Here is a 19,303-nt window from a genome sequence, read left to right on the forward strand (position 1 = left end):
CCTCCCGGCGAGGAGTGCCATATGTCTCCACTTTCTCATTGTCAATATAATAGAAGGTCTTTGTATATTTGCGCACAACAAATAACGAAAAAAACTCTCTGAATTTGTGTTAATTTATTATACAGATTTACAAATTACAATAAATAAATGAGGACTGGCAAAGCAGCAAAAAAATATCTTTAGACTTGCATAACCTTCAATAATGAGCCACGTGTATGTGCACTAGTGACATATTACAAACCATTATCATTACAAATAATTGAGGGTAACTGAAACAAATGTAATGACTAATTTCCGTTCCTCCGCCCTCGGGACGAAGCGTAACTTGACTGCTAAAAAGAGAGAGAGAGAGAGAGAGAGAGAGAGAGTATGATGATTATACAATGTATTTACAACTAGAAGAGGAAATCCAGCAAATTTTTAACAAACAGACGAGCAGAACAAACTTGTTTCGAAACATCTGACAGAGCCTTAGGGACATTCACATTCCATATATATATAATGTAAAATCCAGCCTAAAAGTAGCTAAAAAGCTTTAATGGGCAGAAGGAGTCGAACTGTTGTGGGCTCCTCTCAAGCTTGACGATTTTTTCCATCAGCCCGAAAAACATGCATCGAACAGGGAGTTCATTTCAGTATTGTTTCTTCCGGAGGCTGTAGGATGCCATGTGACTCTAGCCGGCCGTGATAGGTTTACGGTGCGGTGTCTGTGGGCTGCCGTGGTAGCGACAACACAGATGGGGCGGTCTGGTCGAGCAGTCGATCATCACCCGCTTACATAGCTCTAGAATGCTCACTTTACCTGCACCTAAAATCATTATAATTCATTACACACAGAAAACACAATAACGTGATGCATCAAGTGAACAAATCCACAAGGGTGGATTGACATAGCTCGAGCGCATGGGGGAGTTGTGTAAAACCCTGGTTTGTGTCTCGGAGAGGCTGCAGGTTCCAGTAAGTTCAGTAGAACTTCGGTTTCAACTCTTTTTTTTTTTACCATTTCATAGCTCAGTCAATTAAGGCAGCGTCTCGGATGCTCTCAGGTTCGAATCCTCGTCACGGCCCTTGTGGACTTGTTCTTTATAATTCATTATTAAAAACAATGCTTCTACTAATTATTATAATGAACTTTATAATCAAGATAACTGTAATAATAATAACAAAAACATTAATGGTAATAACAATAATAATTATAATAATAATAATATTGAACAAATCCAAGAGGAGCCTTGATGAAGGTTCGAACTTACGCACTGGGTGTATCCAGGCGCGCTCTAGTCGACTGAACCACGAGCGCGTCTGGGAGCACCCAGCACCTAGGTTCGAATCCCTCTTCACGACTCCTGTGGGATTTATTCATCGATGTATCACGTTAATGGGATTTATCTGTGTAATGATAATATTATTATTAATTATTATTAGTTTTATTATTACTGATATTATTAATAATGACAATAGAACTGGAAAACTTTTATTATTTTTTTTGTTAAGATAAGTATGTTTCGGATCAAATTATATTATATAAATAGCCCTTTAGTACTTTTTTTGTAGGGAGATTCCATAACTGGCCCTAAACCTCTGGTTGGCCCGGTATGGGTTCATCATTTCTGTCTTATTTAAATAGTGGATGAGCACTTATAACTCGTATGTTTTCTTCAGTAAGATTATGCCCATTGTGTTCATTAAATTTAGCTATAATTTCAATCACCAGGGGTAATAGAAGTCTCGAACGCGCGACCTTCACTTTGATAGACGAGTGCTCTATCGACTGGGCCAGTCGATAAAGCATACTTAGCTGTAACACGTGCATGCTTGGTAATTGATTGTTGTCGCCGGAGGCGACTAGTTTATTGTGCACCCCATACTCATCCTGTGAGCGGTAGCGCAAAAAAATGATTACAGAGGGCACAAAAAGTCTTTATCAGACCTCAACACAGGTTACTTCATTAACAATTACATCTGTCCTTCATACTTTATAATTATAATGTCTGCTAGTTACAGAGAATGTTCCATTTCAATAGCTATGTATTTATAGTCAATTATCATACATTATTGGTAGGTCTTTTCGCTAATTCATAATTGTTTGAGCTATGGAGACATGACAGGGTCATAGGGGAGCTGCTGTTATTAATCTTCACAATACATTACTTGCTTCATAATCTAATATGTCGTTTATCTACTCGAAGCGAAATGTGGATACAGTGTAAGGATATCAGATATTTTATCCCTAGTAATAAGATGGTTCGCCATTTTATTTGAGTTTAGATTTATCTGTAAATGGCTCAATTTCATTTCAGTCTAAGATATAATGCTCAAGTAGGTGTCGCTGTCCTTGTCCACTTGGTAACTATCCAAAAATCTGAGCACCTACCTTTAACCAATCATCCCAGAATCATAACTGCGATAGTCATGTACAGTACCAGAATCATGGCCATAATCCCAGGGACAGATTACCTGTAATCCTAAGATGAGTCTGGGTATCTAAGTTCCTTCCAAGGATCCCACCTACAGTCCCAGTGTGCTAGTTACTATTTTTACACCATCCCAGAGTCGTAGAGGCGAGCCATAGCTACTACTACAATGTTCTAGCTACGATATTTGAGTACAGTCCTTCACTGTCGTCTCACAGTGATATACGTAGCCAAAACAAATCAAGTAAATCTTACTTTTGGGCTCACAGATGGCGGCAGCGACCAGAAGGCTGAGTACCAACGTCATCACGATGAACGACCTGAATGTAAACACTGTTAATTGGTTGCTGAGGGGCATTCAGATGATCTCGTATCCATGAGCAGTCTCAATGGTTTGATAATGTCCAAATATTATTGACTTTCTGTCTGCTGGGAATTGATAGCAGCTAATGAATTACAAGCATCTGTGTTAGGTTTAGAACAGACGGCGTCTTATTTATAAAAGTTATACAATACAATGCTGTATACAATATTGTATAACACCTGTGGTCACACTGTATGAAGGTTTTTCAAGTTGGAAAAAAAATAAATAGCACTTATCAAAGTATGTATAATTTAGTTTCAGAAACTCTTTTGAGAGGAAGTTTTTGGTAAGTTAAAATGAGATCAGGTTACGTCAACATCGTCAGTGGGAATCTTATCAAAACTTACTTACCTCTCCTCACAGCCTGAAAACTTTGTGTATTTTATTTATTAGGAATACTTTCAGCGTATATATATTACCCTGGACTTGTGTTAATTGCGAAACATGACTTACACACATGGATCCAGGTTCGATTCCCGGCAGAGACGGAAACAATTGGGCAAACGATTGAGTTTCTCTCACCTGATTCGCCTGTTTACCAAGCAGTAAAGAGGTGCCGTGGTATTAGACAGCTGTTGTGTATGTATGTATGTGTGTGTGTGTGTGTGTGTGTGTGTGTGTGTGTGTGTGTGTGTGTGTGTGTATGTGTGTGTGTGTGTGTGTGAAGGAGATATATATGTAGTAAATATGATAAAGTAAAATAAATCGGGAGTCAATACATTAAACAACTGACGGTTATTTGACTATCTGTTTTTTCGGTCTGTGTCTGTCTCTTTTATTTCGGTCTGTCTGTCTCTGTCTTTCTGTTTTTTGTCTGTCCCTCTTATAAAAAATATAATTGTTTAATGTGTGGGCGGTCACCAGTGAAAGGGAGTTTAGTGGTGTTGAAATACTGGAAAAAGAATTGTTATTGGTTACTCTGATAAAGGGCTAACAGCTCGCAGATTGCTATTGCAGGAACAAATAGAAAATATAAACAATAACACGCACACACACACACGCCTCTCACACGCACGCAAATACAAATACAAACACGTTTAAATATATGAAAAAGAAAAACACAATACCTACCTCTTGCCTGTTCCACGCATCACTAAGAGTTATGTAATTGCGCGTTATATCCCCCCGTTATATTCGACATGTGATTTAGTTAACTTTTTATATAGAGTGAAATATCAGAGCTTGCACTCACATCCTGATGTATGTAATGAGAAACGCGTAATAGTGTGTCTCATTCCTACCTTTCCATGATGTCGCTGAGGAGGATGGCACTCGAGTCTTGATGCTGGGCTTCTCAAATGGACACTGGGGACTCAGGGAGTAGAGCCCGGCGTTCAAGGTGTCACAATGCATACTGAACAACCTTCTATACTGGGCAAGGTTAGATACCGTTGTTGCCTTGGGAGGGAAGATGGGGTAAGGAGGTGGGATGTGGGGGGGTGGAATAGGGGGTGGAATAGGGGGTGGAATAGGGGGTGTGTAGGGGTGGGAATAGACAGACTATTCCAGGCACGGCCGGGTACCCCTCCTATAATATATATATATACCAGAATATTTGTTGGTCAGTTCACAGCCCCGCTCCTGTGCCAGGTAAGTCCACTACGGGCTCACTATAGCCCGTGCTACTTGGAACTTGTTCTGAGTAGCTGAATCTGTAACAACAACAGTTGGTCAGTTACGAGATATTCATGCCCGTGCCAACTCTTGGGTGGCTTAATCTTCATCAATCAATCAATGTTGGTCTTTCTGTCCAAGGATAAAGGCCAAACGCTTGGGGCTAGCCTCGCCTAATTTGCCAAGATGATTCATGTAGGGTATAGGAGTGTCATAGGCTAGTTGGGATCGGTTCCAGTGTTACACTCTAAGAAATATCGGTATTTCTAGCTATCCCAACGATTTTCATGAAAGCTGTAACAAAATCTGAGGTTGGGTTTTCCGTAGAGTTTTGATGCATTCTCCAACATCACCCATTTGGGGGCATCTCCTCTCCTTTCCACTCATTTGGGTTACAGTATTACATTTTAAGACAGTACTGAGAAAGAGAGAGAGAGAGAGAGAGAGAGAGAGAGAGAGAGAGAGAGAGAGAGAAATAAATACAGAGACACAGAGACAGAGAGGGAGAAAATAGCACGGATAGAGAGACAGAGGAAAACACACACAGAGACTCAAACAAAGAGAATAAGAAAGACAGAGAGTCAGACAGATAATGAGCGAAAAGAGACAGAGACAGAAACAAAGACAGGCAGGCAGACAGAGACACAGATAAGGATAGTCACAATGGGACTCACAAAGAGTCACAGAGAGTCTCAGAGAGGGAGGGAAATATCAGGGGAAAGCGCCAAGCTATTGCGACTATATAGCACTTGGAAGGGGGTCAGGATAAGGATTTTGGATGAGAGAAAAGGAATGGTGCTCAACCATTTGGTCGTAGAGTCTCAAAGAGACTCACAAAAGAAAGCAACAAAGTGATAAAGAGAGATACTCTAATATAGAGCCGTAGACAGAGAGAGAGAGCAACAAAGATACAAAGAGAGACATAGTTAGAGAGCCATAGAGACAGAGAACGGATGAGATATCATACATGTCTACTCACCTAGTTGTGTCTGCAGGATCGAGCACGGACTCTTGGATCCCGCCTTTCGAGCATCGGTTGTTTACAGCAATGACTACGGTCCTATTTCCCTATCATACCTGGTTTTAAAATTATGAAGAGTATTTGCTTCCACAACCTGTTCCTGAAGTGCATTACATTTTCCCACTAGTAGTAGTAGTAGGCATCCATCAGTCTCAGGAGACTATGGAGTTGCGCTCTGGTTGTCGGTCTGGAGTGGCCTCACCAGGGCACAAAGCCAGGGTAGGTTGATTCGGGGGAGAAGCTGTTACCCAGGCAGCAGGTCCCCCCTCTCCACGGCGCTGAAAGTCTCCAATAGAAAGGCATACGCCAATACGATTGGTTCCAGCGCCGTCGCAGGAATTGTGAGTTCCGGAGATGACCTCGAAGTTGGTGAAGAAGGGCACAGGTACCCCCCCAACCCCGGAGACCGCTGTGGTCGGGGCCGGAGAAGAACCACCCCATCAAGGGTAAGAACGACCCCAGCCTCCTGAAGCAGAGCCTGGGCCGCACGACCCTCGGGAGGTGGACGTCCCGGTCCCGCACCTACGGGTTCCAGACAAGGATCGTCACAGCCCCTTTTCACCCGAGGCCGGCCTCCTTCAAGACCACCCTTTTCCACTACTCTCACGCTAAAAGAGAACTTCCTAACATCTCTGTGACTCATCTGAGTTTCCAGCTTCCACCCATGTCCCCTCGTTCTGTTACTATTCCGTGTGAACATTTTTCGTCTATGTCCACTCTGTCAATCCCTCTGAGTATATTATACGTTCCTATCATTTCCCCCCCCCCTCTCCTTTCTTCTTTCTAGTGTCGAAAGGCACAGCTCCCTCAGGCGCTCCTCATACCTCATCCCTCGTAGCTCTGGGACGAGTCTCGTTGCAAACCTCTGAACCTTTTCCAGCTTCTTTATATGCTTCTTTAGATGGGAACTCCATGATGAGGCAGCATACTCCAAGACTGGCCACATGTAGGCAGTGTAAAGCGCCCAAAATGCCTCCTTTCTTAGGTTTCTGAATGATGTTCTAACTTTTGCCAGTGTAGAGTACGCTGCTGTCGTTATCCTATTTATATGTGCCTCAGGAGATAGATTAGGTGTTACGTTTACGCCCAGGTCTCTTTCGCGCGTCGTCACAGGTAGGCTGTTCCCCTTCATTGTGTACTGTCCCTTTGGTCTCCTATCTCTTAGTCCCATTTCCATAACATTGTGTGTTGGCATGTATGCTCCCATTTATCATTCATTTATTAAAACCAAAAGCTAACCTATTGTTTATAATCAGAGAACATTAACAAAAAGTTCATATTTTCATTGTTCCTCGTCTTAATCCTATCATCGGCACTTAATAACACTTGAATTATATACTATAATTAACCAGTAATATAAGTGGAAGTTATATCCTGCCAGAAAACAAATAGCTAGAGATCCCTATAGTAACTAAACTATTGAAACTCTAGTATACTATCATTTATAGAAAATAATCCAACAAAACATTAAGAAAGTGGATCATAGAGACAAGAGGTTGCGAAGAACCTATTTTTTGTTAGCATATATTTTTTTTAGCGGACAAATAAAAAAAATCATCGCTTAAAATCAATTGTCACATCATCAATTGTAAAGTGAAACTGCGAGAGGTCTCGTGATAAAAAGTAAATTTTTTATCCACAGGACTGCACCAACAAATACTTTATTTGCAAGGGATATTTACTAGCATAGAGGAGATTCAGGTCAGGTCGTAAATGAAAGGACTCACTGATGGTTATTAAAACATTTACTAAAATATATAACTAGCTAACCTAACCTAGCCTAATCTAACCTTACCTATCCTAACTTATCTTAACCTATCTTAGCTTAACCTATCCAAACCTAGTCGAAGTTTACTTATCCTTACATAAATTATGTTAACAATTATCTCCCATTTACCCCATTACTAATATTTTTATTTGTATCATTATTATATGTATTTATTATTTTATTATTATTATTGTGGCTATAGTTATTGTAATTTTGAATTTATTTATTGTTATTATTATTTTATTATTAAGGAAAATACACTTAGGTAACTAATACAACTTTAAATCATCTTAATAAGAAATTTCATTAGCTCTCGTCATAAGGTTACCATACATCTTTCAATGTTAAAATACACGTAAAAGCTTAGGGTACACATTCTCTGAACAAGGAAAAGTAACTAGAAATTGTTAGATTTTTTATTTAATGAGTTATAGATTATTATAGATCCAGGGAGAAGAAAATCTAGTGAGGCTGCAAGCGATGCTCCGAGAGAAATAAATTATTTGGGTAAAACTTAACAAATAATTAATTAGTTGCTGGAAGATCATTTTTTTTTTTAATTTTAAAGCTAGAAAAATATATTTTCGGGTCTCCTTTTAATTGTTACATAACTTGCTGATGATATATGTAGAGAAGCCATAGGAACAGGAAAACTAGTAGGAAGACTAGCAGCAAGACTAGCAGCGAGACTAGCAGCGAGACTAGCAGCGAGACTAGCAGCAAGACTAGCAGCGAGACTAGCAGCAAGACTAGCAGCAAGACTAGCAGCAAGACTAGCAGCGAGACTAGCAGCAAGACTAGCAGCAAGACTAGCAGCAAGACTAGCAGCGAGACTAGCAGCAAGACTAGCAGCAAGACTAGCAGCAAGACTAGCAGCGAGACTAGCAGCAAGACTAGCAGCAAGACTAGCAGCGAGACTAGCAGCGAGACTAGCAGCAAGACTAGCAGCAAGACTAGCAGCAAGACTAGCAGCAAGACTAGCAGCGAGACTAGCAGCAAGACTAGCAGCAAGACTAGCAGCAAGACTAGCAGCAAGACTAGCAGCAAGACTCCTATTTCCCAATCTGACAGTCTTCATCCTATAGGAGATGGCCGATGTCCAATAGATTAATGAGTCCCAGGTCATTTAAGCTTGACACTGTGATTGAGTGTGATGACAGCCGGGGAATCACCAGTGACCCGACAGCACACGTGAGGGGGCTCAACTTTACAGTTAGGCCTCATCCGCTTGCAGATCTCGAAAAGCCCTTTTCTCGTAGCTCTAACTAGAAAGAGAAAAAGGTATTAAAATACTACTACTAATAATAATAATAGTGATAATAATTACAGTAATAATAATAATAATAATAATAATAATAATAATAATAATAATAATAATGCTTATAATATTAATACTGAATACAGATATAAATCCCATTAAAAGGCCATGATATTAGGGCAATAATATTCTAACAGCTGTTATAGCTTGTCACAATAGTCAAAGAGCGGACACTAGAGTTATTTTGACCGACGATGACAAATATAAAGGGGATTCGGTACTAGGAGAGGGGACTAGTACTCCCCTAGTAGAAGAGAATTGAATCTCTTTAGAGGTGCCATCAATCAGCATTAAGTACTAACGCAAGCCATCACCTCTACACAGAAATATTTTCATACATCTGCCTCTAATCCAGGATCAGCTCTACCTGGAGACAAGTCAGTTCTATCACTCACCGGCAATACAGTAGTATACAACTCTTTTTTTCTTTTTTACACAGATTGGTACAAGAACAGGCGACTTCTGAGTCCAGTTAGCAGGCTGAGACCTTTCCCTTCTCATAGCTCATGGTAAGCCTTGCCAACTAGTTTTTAAACTCATGATCCTTACACAAGCGGAATTATAATACTCTATAATAATATAGAGAAGAATAAACATTGAAAACCTCTTGCTATCATTAAGGAACTCTTAAAGTATTTCCGCTAAAATTAGGGAATTCCGCACATTTTCCAATAGTAAATTTGGGAAATAAGTATTTAATTAATAATTATAAATGATATTTAATAGTCAGAAGTAAAGAAGTTTGTATCAGCTTTCATAACACTTATGATTACTAAACAACACATCAGAAGATGGAAAAAACGACGACGTTTCAGTCCGTCTTGGACCATTATCAAGTATCACACAAGACGTGGTAATGTTCTAGGAAGGACCGAAACGTTGTCGTAACTTCATCTTCTGATATGTGGTTTAAACATCATATCTTCAGCCACGTTATTGTGACTCGTCGTCAGCATGTTCTCTATAGTACCTCAGAGTCCTCTATAGTACCTCAGAGTCCTCTATAGTACCTCAGAGTCCTCTATAGTACCTGAGAGTCCTCTATAGGACCTCAGAGTCCTCTATAGTACCTCAGAGTCCTCTATAGTACCTCAGAGTCCTCTATAGTACCTCAGAGTCCTCTATAGTACCTCAGAGTCCTCTATAGTACCTCAGAGTCCTCTACAGTACCTCAGAGTCCTCTATAGTACCTCAGAGTCCTCTATAGTACCTCAGAGTCCTCTATAGTACCTGAGAGTCCTCTATAGTACCTCAGAGTCCTCTATAGTACCTGAGAGTCCTCTATAGGACCTCAGAGTCCTCTATAGTACCTCAGAGTCCTCTATAGTACCTCAGAGTCCTCTATAGTACCTCAGAGTCCTCTATAGTACCTCAGAGTCCTCTATAGTACCTCAGAGTCCTCTATAGTACCTCAGAGTCCTCTATAGTACCTCAGAGTCCTCTATAGTACCTCAGAGTCCTCTATAGTACCTCAGAGTCCTCTATAGTACCTCAGAGTCCTCAATAGTACCTCAGAGTCCTCTATAGTACCTCAGAGTCCTCTATAGTACCTCAGAGTCCTCTATAGTACCTCAGAGTCCTCTATAGTACCTCAGAGTCCTCTATAGGACCTCAGAGTCCTCTATAGTACCTCAGAGTCCTCTATAGGACCTCAGAGTCCTCTATAGTACCTCAGAGTCCTCTATAGGACCTCAGAGTCCTCTATAGTACCTCAGAGTCCTCTATAGTACCTCAGAGACCTCTATAGTACCTCAGAGTCCTCTATAGTACCTCAGAGTCCTCTATAGTACCTCAGAGTCCTCTATAGTACCTCAGAGTCCTCTACAGTACCTCAGAGTCCTCTACAGTACCTCAGAGTCCTCTACAGTACCTCAGAGTCCTCTATAGTACCTCAGAGTCCTCTATAGTACCAGGAAAAAAGAAACGTTTACCTTGTGGTTCGGAGACGACGGTCCCAACCAGGAGGCTGAACACCACGATCAACACAATGCTCCACCTGAAGGCACACACAGGGTCAAACGGTTGCTTTGGCTAAAACAACATTACACATAAACAAACAGTTATTGAGAGATTTAATTTAAATAAATTATTGTGTTAAGAAGCAATAGTCACTACATCAAATGACGAACATCAAGAAATCAGGACTCAGGAACTGGAGCTCGTCCCAGCGAGCATCTTCTTGAGTTATCTTGAGTTGATTTCGGGGCTTTAGTGTCCCCGCGGCCCGGTCCTTGACCAGGCCTCCACCCCCAGGAAGCAGCCCGTGACAGCTGACTAACACCCAGGTACCTATTTACTGCTAGGTAACAGGGGCATCCAGGGTGAAAGAAACTTTGCCCATTTGTTTTTGCCTCGTGCGGGAATCGAACCCGCGCCACAGAATTACGAGTCCTGCGCGCTATCCACCAGGCTACGAGGCCCCTATCCGAGAATGGTAAATCAATGTGCAGTAAACCGGTCCTGGTGGGAAAATACCCGAGAGTCCATCAGATGAAGACGTGTTTTTACCTTGCTACATTACTGGACCTGGCAGGCCTTCACCACATCAGTGTATAGAGGCTCAAGGTGCTCGTGGGCGTTCATATCTCGACCTTTGACACAGCAAAAGACTTGTCTCACACACATATACGAACGCCCACACGCCGCCTCTTCCCCCACATATATATATGCACTTTCATGTCCTCTACTCTGCCCCATCAATACGACAACTACACCCCATTACTCTTCCATAGCCATGTCCCCCCTCGATCATACACATCCACTCGTTCTACAATATTTCTATCTTTAACCTTTGACACCTTCTTGTCCGCGCCCTACGTCAGCGTCCCCCACCTGCAAGTCCACACTCCCCCACCTGGACTTCACTTCCCACTGTCCCCACCTGTACCCTAAGCAAAGTTGCAGACCTTGAAGTAAACAAAAAAATGTATAAAATAAACCAGAAATGCAATTATTATCACATCTTAATCCAGTTCATCGCGCAGGATGCCTCAAGGAGACACGTCCGCAGGAAATGGCAGATGAAATTTGTAGATGAGAGCGATAATAAATTTAAAGTAGAACAATATTATAAATATAGCCATTTTCTCATCACATTTGAAGCAAAGACAATCAACTTGGAAAATATTTAGGCTGGGCACTTTTAGAAGCACACTTTTTCCTATTGACTATAAATCAGCAAAGGCTGCAATGAGTGCTGTGTATCTTTGATTGTAATTATATGCTAGTGGAGTGGCCAAGTCTCACTGATCCAGCATTCCTTCACTCTCCAGTAATCACTAAGATAAAACTCAGTGCAATAAACTTTGATAATAATGTAAATTGTTTGTTATCTCTAAACTTTCTCAAAACTGCTGAACTATATATATCTTTGTTATGACGATGTCTCCTTTGATTTCGTCCTTCTCCTGAATCTTCAGAGGGCTCGTAATGTCTAGTGTGCTACACACACACAGTCACACACACACACACACACACACACACACACACACACACACACACACACACACACACACAAAGTGGTTGATTGACGGTTGAGAGGCGGGACCAAAGAGCCAGAGCTCAACCCCCTCAAGCACAACTAGGTGAGTACACACACACACACACACACACACACGCACACACACACACGCGCGCACACACACACACACACACACACACACACACACACACACACACACACACACACAGGGGCCTGATAGCCTGGTGGATAGCGCGCAGGAATCGTAATTCTGTGGCGCGGGTTCGATTCCCGCACCAGGCAGAAACAAATGGGCAAAGTTTCTTTCACCCTGAATGCCCCTGTTACTTAACAGTAAATAGGTACCTTGGAGTTAGTCAGCTGTCACAGGCTGCTTCCTGGGGTGTGTGTGTGTGTGTAGTGTGGAGAGAGAGAGAGAAAAAAAAAGTAGTTAGTATACAGTTGATTGACAGTTGAGAGGCCGGCCGAAAGAGCAAAGCTCAACCCCGTAAACACAACTAGGTGAATACATGCAGCTCCAGCCTGGAGTCCATACTTAGTTAAACACAAGACAAAATTAGAGAAAATTCTGCGGTATGCCACCAGACTCGTCCCGGAACTGAGAGGTATGAGCTACGAGGAAAGGCTAAAGGAACTGAACATCACGTCCCTGAAAAACTGAAGAGTAAAAGGAGACATGATAACCAACTGCAAAGTTCACAAGGGAATTGACAGGGTGGACAAAGACAAACTCTTCAGCACGGGTGGGACACGAACAAGGGGACAGAGGTGGAAACTTAGTATCCAGATGAGCCACAGAGACATTAGATTTTTTCAGTGTAGGAGTAGTTAACATATGGAATGCATTAAGTATTTACCAGTCTCCGTGGTGTAGTGGTAAGACACTCGCCTGGCGTTCCGCGAGCGCTTTGTCATGGGTTCGTATCCTGGCCGGGGAGGATTTACTGGGCGCAAATCCTTAACTGTAGCCTTTGTTTAACTCAACAGTAAAATGTGTACTTGGTTGTAACAACGATTATTCGCGGCGGGGATCGTATTCCAGGGACCTGCCCGAAACGTTACGCGTACTAGTGGCTCTACACGAATGTAACAACAAGAGTTGTTACAAAAAAAAAAAGTAGTGATGTGGTGGAGGCTGACTCCATACACAGTTTCAAATGTAGATATGATAGAGCCCAATAGGCTCAGGAATCTGTACATGAGTTGATTGACAGTTGAGAGGCGGGACCAAAGAACCAGAGCTCAAACCCGCAAGCACAATTAGGTGAGTACAACTAGGTGAGGTGAGTACATGGTACGCGAACAAGGTGAAACAGGTGGAAACTGTTTCCTGGGAGTTAGACAGCTGTTACGGGCTGCTTCCTGGGTGTGTGTACTCACCTAATTGTGCTTGCGGGGGTTGAGCTCTGGCTCTTTGGTCCCGCCTCTCAACCGTCAATCAACAGGTGTACAGGTTCCTGAGCCTATTGGGCTCTATCATATCTACACTTCAAACTGTGTATGGAGTCAGCGTCCACCACATCACTTCCTAATGCATTTAGGAAGTGCATTAGGAAGTGTGTGTGTGTGTGTGTGTTTGTGTGTGTGTGTGTGTGTGTGTGTGTGTGTGTGTGTGTGTGTGTGTGTGTGTGTGTGTGTGACAGAAATATATAATATCTATCATAAAGGAAAATAGGTCTGGAGTGTGTATATTAGACAACCGATGGTTAGAGAGGCAGGGTCCAAGAACTAACAGCTACAGCTACTTGCACAAATAGCATATACATTCATACAAACACAACTTTTATGCAGGTACATACAAAAAATATTACACTCTGCCGAAATATGGCGCTTTGAGCCTTAACTACACTCTCAGCTTCCTGAGGTATCCCAGTGCCTACTGGGGCTAAGACATAAGCCGATATTAAAAACCAGTCAGTACCTCTTCATGTCGATGTTGATGAGAGACGCGTGCGGCTGCAGCGATGGCTGAGTGGGTACTGAGGAAGCGGGTACGCGCACAATCGAGATGAGTACGTGCGGAAGCTACAAGGCTAAGTAACGTTGTTGCCTTGTTGGCACAGGAAATGTTGGTGAGGAGGACAGGGGGGGGGGGAGGACGAGTGTCTATAAGGCCAGGACAAAGCGTCCACCTGACTTACGGGCTCACCATAGCCCGTGCTACATGGACACTTCGTTCTGAGTAGCTAGATCTAAAGCAACGTCCACCTGAAAGTAACTGCCGGAATAATACTGGAATATCGCTATTTGTGTCACGTAACTCAAGGTAACGAATTGTCCACTATTGGGCACTGCAACTGTCCTCACTGTAAACATTAGCGAGGTCACATTCTTTAACATTATTTATGAATGCTCAGTTATCAATGTTTTCATAACAAACATCACTTGACAGTTAGATATTTACAGCTAACAATGTACACATAGTCTACAAGAATTTGCTAGTGCTGGTTCATATACCAGCCCAACCTCATAAGTTGTCACAACGTCAGAAAAAATGATGTACTAAATGGCCCCCGAATTAAATCTAACCGATGGATCCACGATCCATAATTATGCGAATGCAAGTGAATGCAACCATAATTATATATTTCTCTTAATCAGAGTTTGTTTCGTATCCCTTCTTCACCTCTTGTGGTGTTTATACTGAAGAGTGTTGACCAATACCCGCCTGGAGTGGTATTGTGGTATAATAGCGTGTTGTCCTGTACCGTGCAGCTGACGGTGTTGTGATACCTCATATATCGCAGTATTTACCACCAGGAATCGTTGTTTCCATCCTCATTTGATAGTTTTTTCATTTTTTTACACGAATGTGTTGAAGAATAGACGACTGCTGACGCCTGCTAGCAGGCAGAGAGCGCTTTCCCATCCTGTTCTTCAAGGTAAGTTTTACCCACTAGTTTCCCCTGGAATGCGACCCGCCAGTCGTTTAACAACCGGGTACCCACACTCTGTTGGGTGAACAGAGGCCTACATTTAACTACAGTATGCCTAATCAACAATACAGTTGACAGTTATTCAAATCAAATCAATCAAATCAAATGTTTATTCAGGTAAAAGTATACATCGAAGATTAGTTACAAACATAATGTTGGATTTATAGATAGAGCTAGTACATACAATACCTAAAGCCACTAGTACGCATAGCGTTTCGGCCATTTATTGATAGTTTCCTAGCCAATCCTCCTTGGTCAGGATACGAACCTTGGCCAAATAGCTCCCTAAGCGCGGGGCGAGTCTTGTTACTTGTTCCCTCTGGCAATTTTGTTTAAAACTTCTTATCAATAGATATGAGACACATGCCACGTGTTCCAAGTGAAGCACGTGACTTGGAATCTAGTTATTTGTAAGTGTTCTATACAGTCGAATATCCTGGAAGAGCGATTGTTTGCACTATGAGTGTTGAATGGAAGTTTACAGGCGTATGAATGGGTGTTTTCGAACCATTTATAACAGCATTGTTATAATATTTCTGTATAGCTGTTCAAAGGACAGTTTGATAGTTAATATTGCAATCCAAAGTGTGGAGGCATTATTAGTCACTCTTTGAATAGTGGAACAGGTATCCCAGTTTACATTTTTGCATGTTACCCACCCACTCCCTGGTAGGGTAATGAGCTTGCTAGTCAAACACTCTAGTAAATTCACAATGAAATAATATAACAGTGTTGACGTGGATGCTGCTGGAGGACTTGCGTTACCCGTGGAAGGTAACGAAAGGTTTTCATCAGAAACCTTCATTTAAGCCTGTAAGACTGTGTAACACCTGGGAGGGATATGTGGAAGGAGTGAATGTAGTGTCCAACCTCTTGGACCATCGGTGATCGAACGCCGACCATGCAACAAGATAGGGCATCGCTGAACCCATCAGTCGAAATGGATAGACCAGTCGATAGAGTCATTCGTGTTTCTATAGCACTTACCAGGTCAGTCTTTGACTCTATGGAGGCATGTAGCTCTCGGGGAAGGTAGAGTCATAACAGAACAGTGAAGGAACATTACAAGATAGTGAAGGTCACCTCATTATAAACTAACGGTAACCCAGATGCGACTATAGACCATTCAAACACACATGTAAACTCCCACATCAGCGGTTTCGAGATAATATACTCACGTCTACATTCTGATATCGTCTCCAGGTCCTATTTTTTATTTCCACACTAAAAGAACACCATGATGAAAGGAATACAAACAAGAAATGAACACAAAACACGGAATAATTTGTCCACTGAAAAACGGAACAGGAACTTTATATATATTTTTAATATTTTGTCCATTATCATCATAAATCGTAAAATTATATCCGGTAATTAAATTCCACAAGAATTTTTCCAACAATGTAAATGTGATCTGATAAAAAACAACGAAAAAAAAAAAAATACCAGACTCGTTCACGGCGCATGCAGACGCAAGTCCACCCACATGCACTCACACAAGCACACAAGGACGCACGCACGCACGCACGCACGCACACACACACACACACACACACAAACCTTTATTTTTATTCTTATTCTTTTATATATATATAATATATATTATATATATATATATATATATATTATATATATATATATATATATATATATATATATATATATATATATATATATATATATATATATATATATATATATATATATGTCGTACTTAATAGCCAGAACGCACTTCTCAGCCTACTATGCAAGGCCCGATTTGCCTAATAAGCCAAGTTTTCCTGAATTAATATATTTTTTCTAATTTTTTCCTTATGAAATGATAAAGCTACCCATTTCATTATGTATGAGGTCAATTTTTTTTTATTGAAGTTAAAATTAACGTAGATATATGACCGAACCTAACCAACCCTACCTAACCTAACCTAACCTATCTCTATCGGTTAGGTTAGGTTAGGTAGCAGAAAAAGTTAGGTTAGGTTAGGTTAGGTAGGTTAGGTAGTCGAAAAAACATTAATTCTTGAAAACTTGGCTTATTAGGCAAATTGGGCCATGCATAGTTGGCTGAGAAGTGCGTTCTGGCTATTAGGTACGACATATATATATATATATATATATATATATATATATATATATATATATATATATATATATATATATATATATATATATATATATATATATAGGGTACCACCTCTGGTGCCAATGTGGGGACCCATAGCCTCGGAATATATATATATTCCGAGGCTATATATTATAGTATATATATATATATATATATATATATATATATATATATATATATATATATATATATATATATATATATATATATATATATATATATATATATACTATACATTAATATACAGTATATATATATATATATATATATATATATATATATATATATATATATATATATATATATATATATATAACTGAAAACTCACACCCCAGAAGTGACTCGAACCCATACTCCCAGAAGCAACGCAACTGGTATGTACAAGACGTCTTCTACATACCAGTTGCGTTGCTTCTGGGAGTATGGGTTCGAGTCACTTCTGGGGTGTGAGTTTTCAGTTGCATATTGTCCTGGGGACCATTCAGGCTTGTTCGCATATATATATATATATATATATATATATATATATATATATATATATATATATATATATATATGTATATATATATATTATTAAATATGACAGAAAAAGTAAGATTAATAATTCTAACGCGAATTTTCTCAATCTTTCGTACATTTCGTTTCACTGTTGGAGGTAAATCAAAAATCAATTCTCCAAAATTCATTTTTATTTCTAGTCTGACGCGACACGAGCGCGTTTCGTAAAACTTATTACATTTTCAAAGACTTTAGTTCACAAATACACAACTGAATAGAACTTACGCATCTCCGATTTTATATCTACATTTGAGTGAGGTGGAAGGGGTGATGTGGCATTAACACAAGACAGAACAAGATGTGGTATTAATAGGGTATGAATTTCATCAACAAAAGACAGAACAAGAGTATTAATAGGGTATTAATTTCATCAACACAAGACAGAACACGAAACAATGGATATTGAATAGAAGTGTTTGTAGAAAGCCTATTGGTCCATATTTCTTGATGCTTCTATATTGGAGCGGAGTCTTGAGGTGGGTAGAATATAGTTGTGCAATAATTGGCTGTTGATTGCTGGTGTTGACTTCTTGATGTGTAGTGCCTCGCAAACGTCAAGCCGCCTGCTATCGCTGTATCTATCGATGATTTCTGTGTTGTTTACTAGGATTTCTCTGGCGATGGTTTGGTTGTGGGAAGAGATTATATGTTCCTTAATGGAGCCCTGTTGCTTATGCATCGTTAAACGCCTAGAAAGAGATGTTGTTGTCTTGCCTATATACTGGGTTTTTTGGAGCTTACAGTCCCCAAGAGGGCATTTGAAGGCATAGACGACGTTAGTCTCTTTTAAAGCGTTCTGTTTTGTGTCTGGAGAGTTTCTCATGAGTATATATATATATATATATATATATATATATATATATATATATATATATATATATATATATATATATATATATATATATATATATATATGGCTGAAAGTCACTATTCAAGACAATAAGGGACAATATATTGAACGCGGCCAAGTTTTCTTGTCATGCTTGAACGTGAGTGATGTAATTGCATAGCTGTAGTCACATGGTGTCCGTGAGACCTGTGTCTAATATTGCACTCCGCCCTCTCTGGTACTCTGTCTTGTGCGTAGTGTCCTTGCTGCCGCCAGCCTCCATACATGCTGGCTCTAAAATTTAAATTTTTAGGAACAAAATGTCGTCTCTAGTTTTCCACTTTGCCGCTGAGGAAGAAGAGGTATTTGTGTTGCTTCCTGCGGTGCTGACGTAGGAGAGGGATGGACTTGAGTTGCTACCCGCGGTGTTGACGCAAAATGAACGGGTTACCCGAGATACGAGATTAAGCACAGGTGAAGACCGACAAGGTTAGGCCCCGTTGTTACCTTGCTGGTTCAGGAAACTTGTCCAGTAGGTGTGGGAGGCCAGGGCCGCCCACGCTGGTACATGGAGAGTGTGTGTGTGTGTGTGGTAGCCGCGGAGGAACACAACTAGGCTGAGATGAAGAGGTGCAGAAGGTCTAGTAGATAGAAGAAGTAGGAGAAACGGTAAGCAGTATGAGGGATAATTTTTACCCTTACATTTTTTTGTTAATTATTGACTTGTATTCTTTACTCTGTTCAACGTAAAGGAAATGAAGCAGTGAATCACAGTAAATATAATATTAATATTTATATCTAGGCAAAAGTATCTTAGGGAAAGCCGGATATATCACTCAGATTCACCACTGAAATCACTCCAGTGGTTAGATTTA

General features: G+C 40.6%; 2 long non-coding RNA genes across 2 annotated transcripts; both read right to left on the reverse strand.

Annotated features, from left to right (window-relative positions):
- Positions 1-101: 101 nt before the first annotated feature.
- Positions 102-4,128, reverse strand: LOC123768843 (uncharacterized). The gene is made up of 3 exons (XR_006774156.2): positions 4,020-4,128; positions 2,670-2,734; positions 102-808 (listed from the first exon to the last, which is right to left on the reverse strand). It is a non-coding gene; the product is annotated as an uncharacterized lncRNA (long non-coding RNA).
- Positions 4,129-7,583: 3,455 nt separating this feature from the next.
- Positions 7,584-14,025, reverse strand: LOC123768631 (uncharacterized). Its single transcript, XR_006774116.2, has 3 exons — positions 13,902-14,025; positions 10,431-10,495; positions 7,584-8,446 (listed from the first exon to the last, which is right to left on the reverse strand). It is a non-coding gene; the product is annotated as an uncharacterized lncRNA (long non-coding RNA).
- Positions 14,026-19,303: the final 5,278 nt, after the last annotated feature.

This window comes from Procambarus clarkii, chromosome 83 (genome assembly GCF_040958095.1).
Source record: "Procambarus clarkii isolate CNS0578487 chromosome 83, FALCON_Pclarkii_2.0, whole genome shotgun sequence".
In the NCBI taxonomy this organism is placed as follows: domain Eukaryota; kingdom Metazoa; phylum Arthropoda; class Malacostraca; order Decapoda; family Cambaridae; genus Procambarus; species Procambarus clarkii.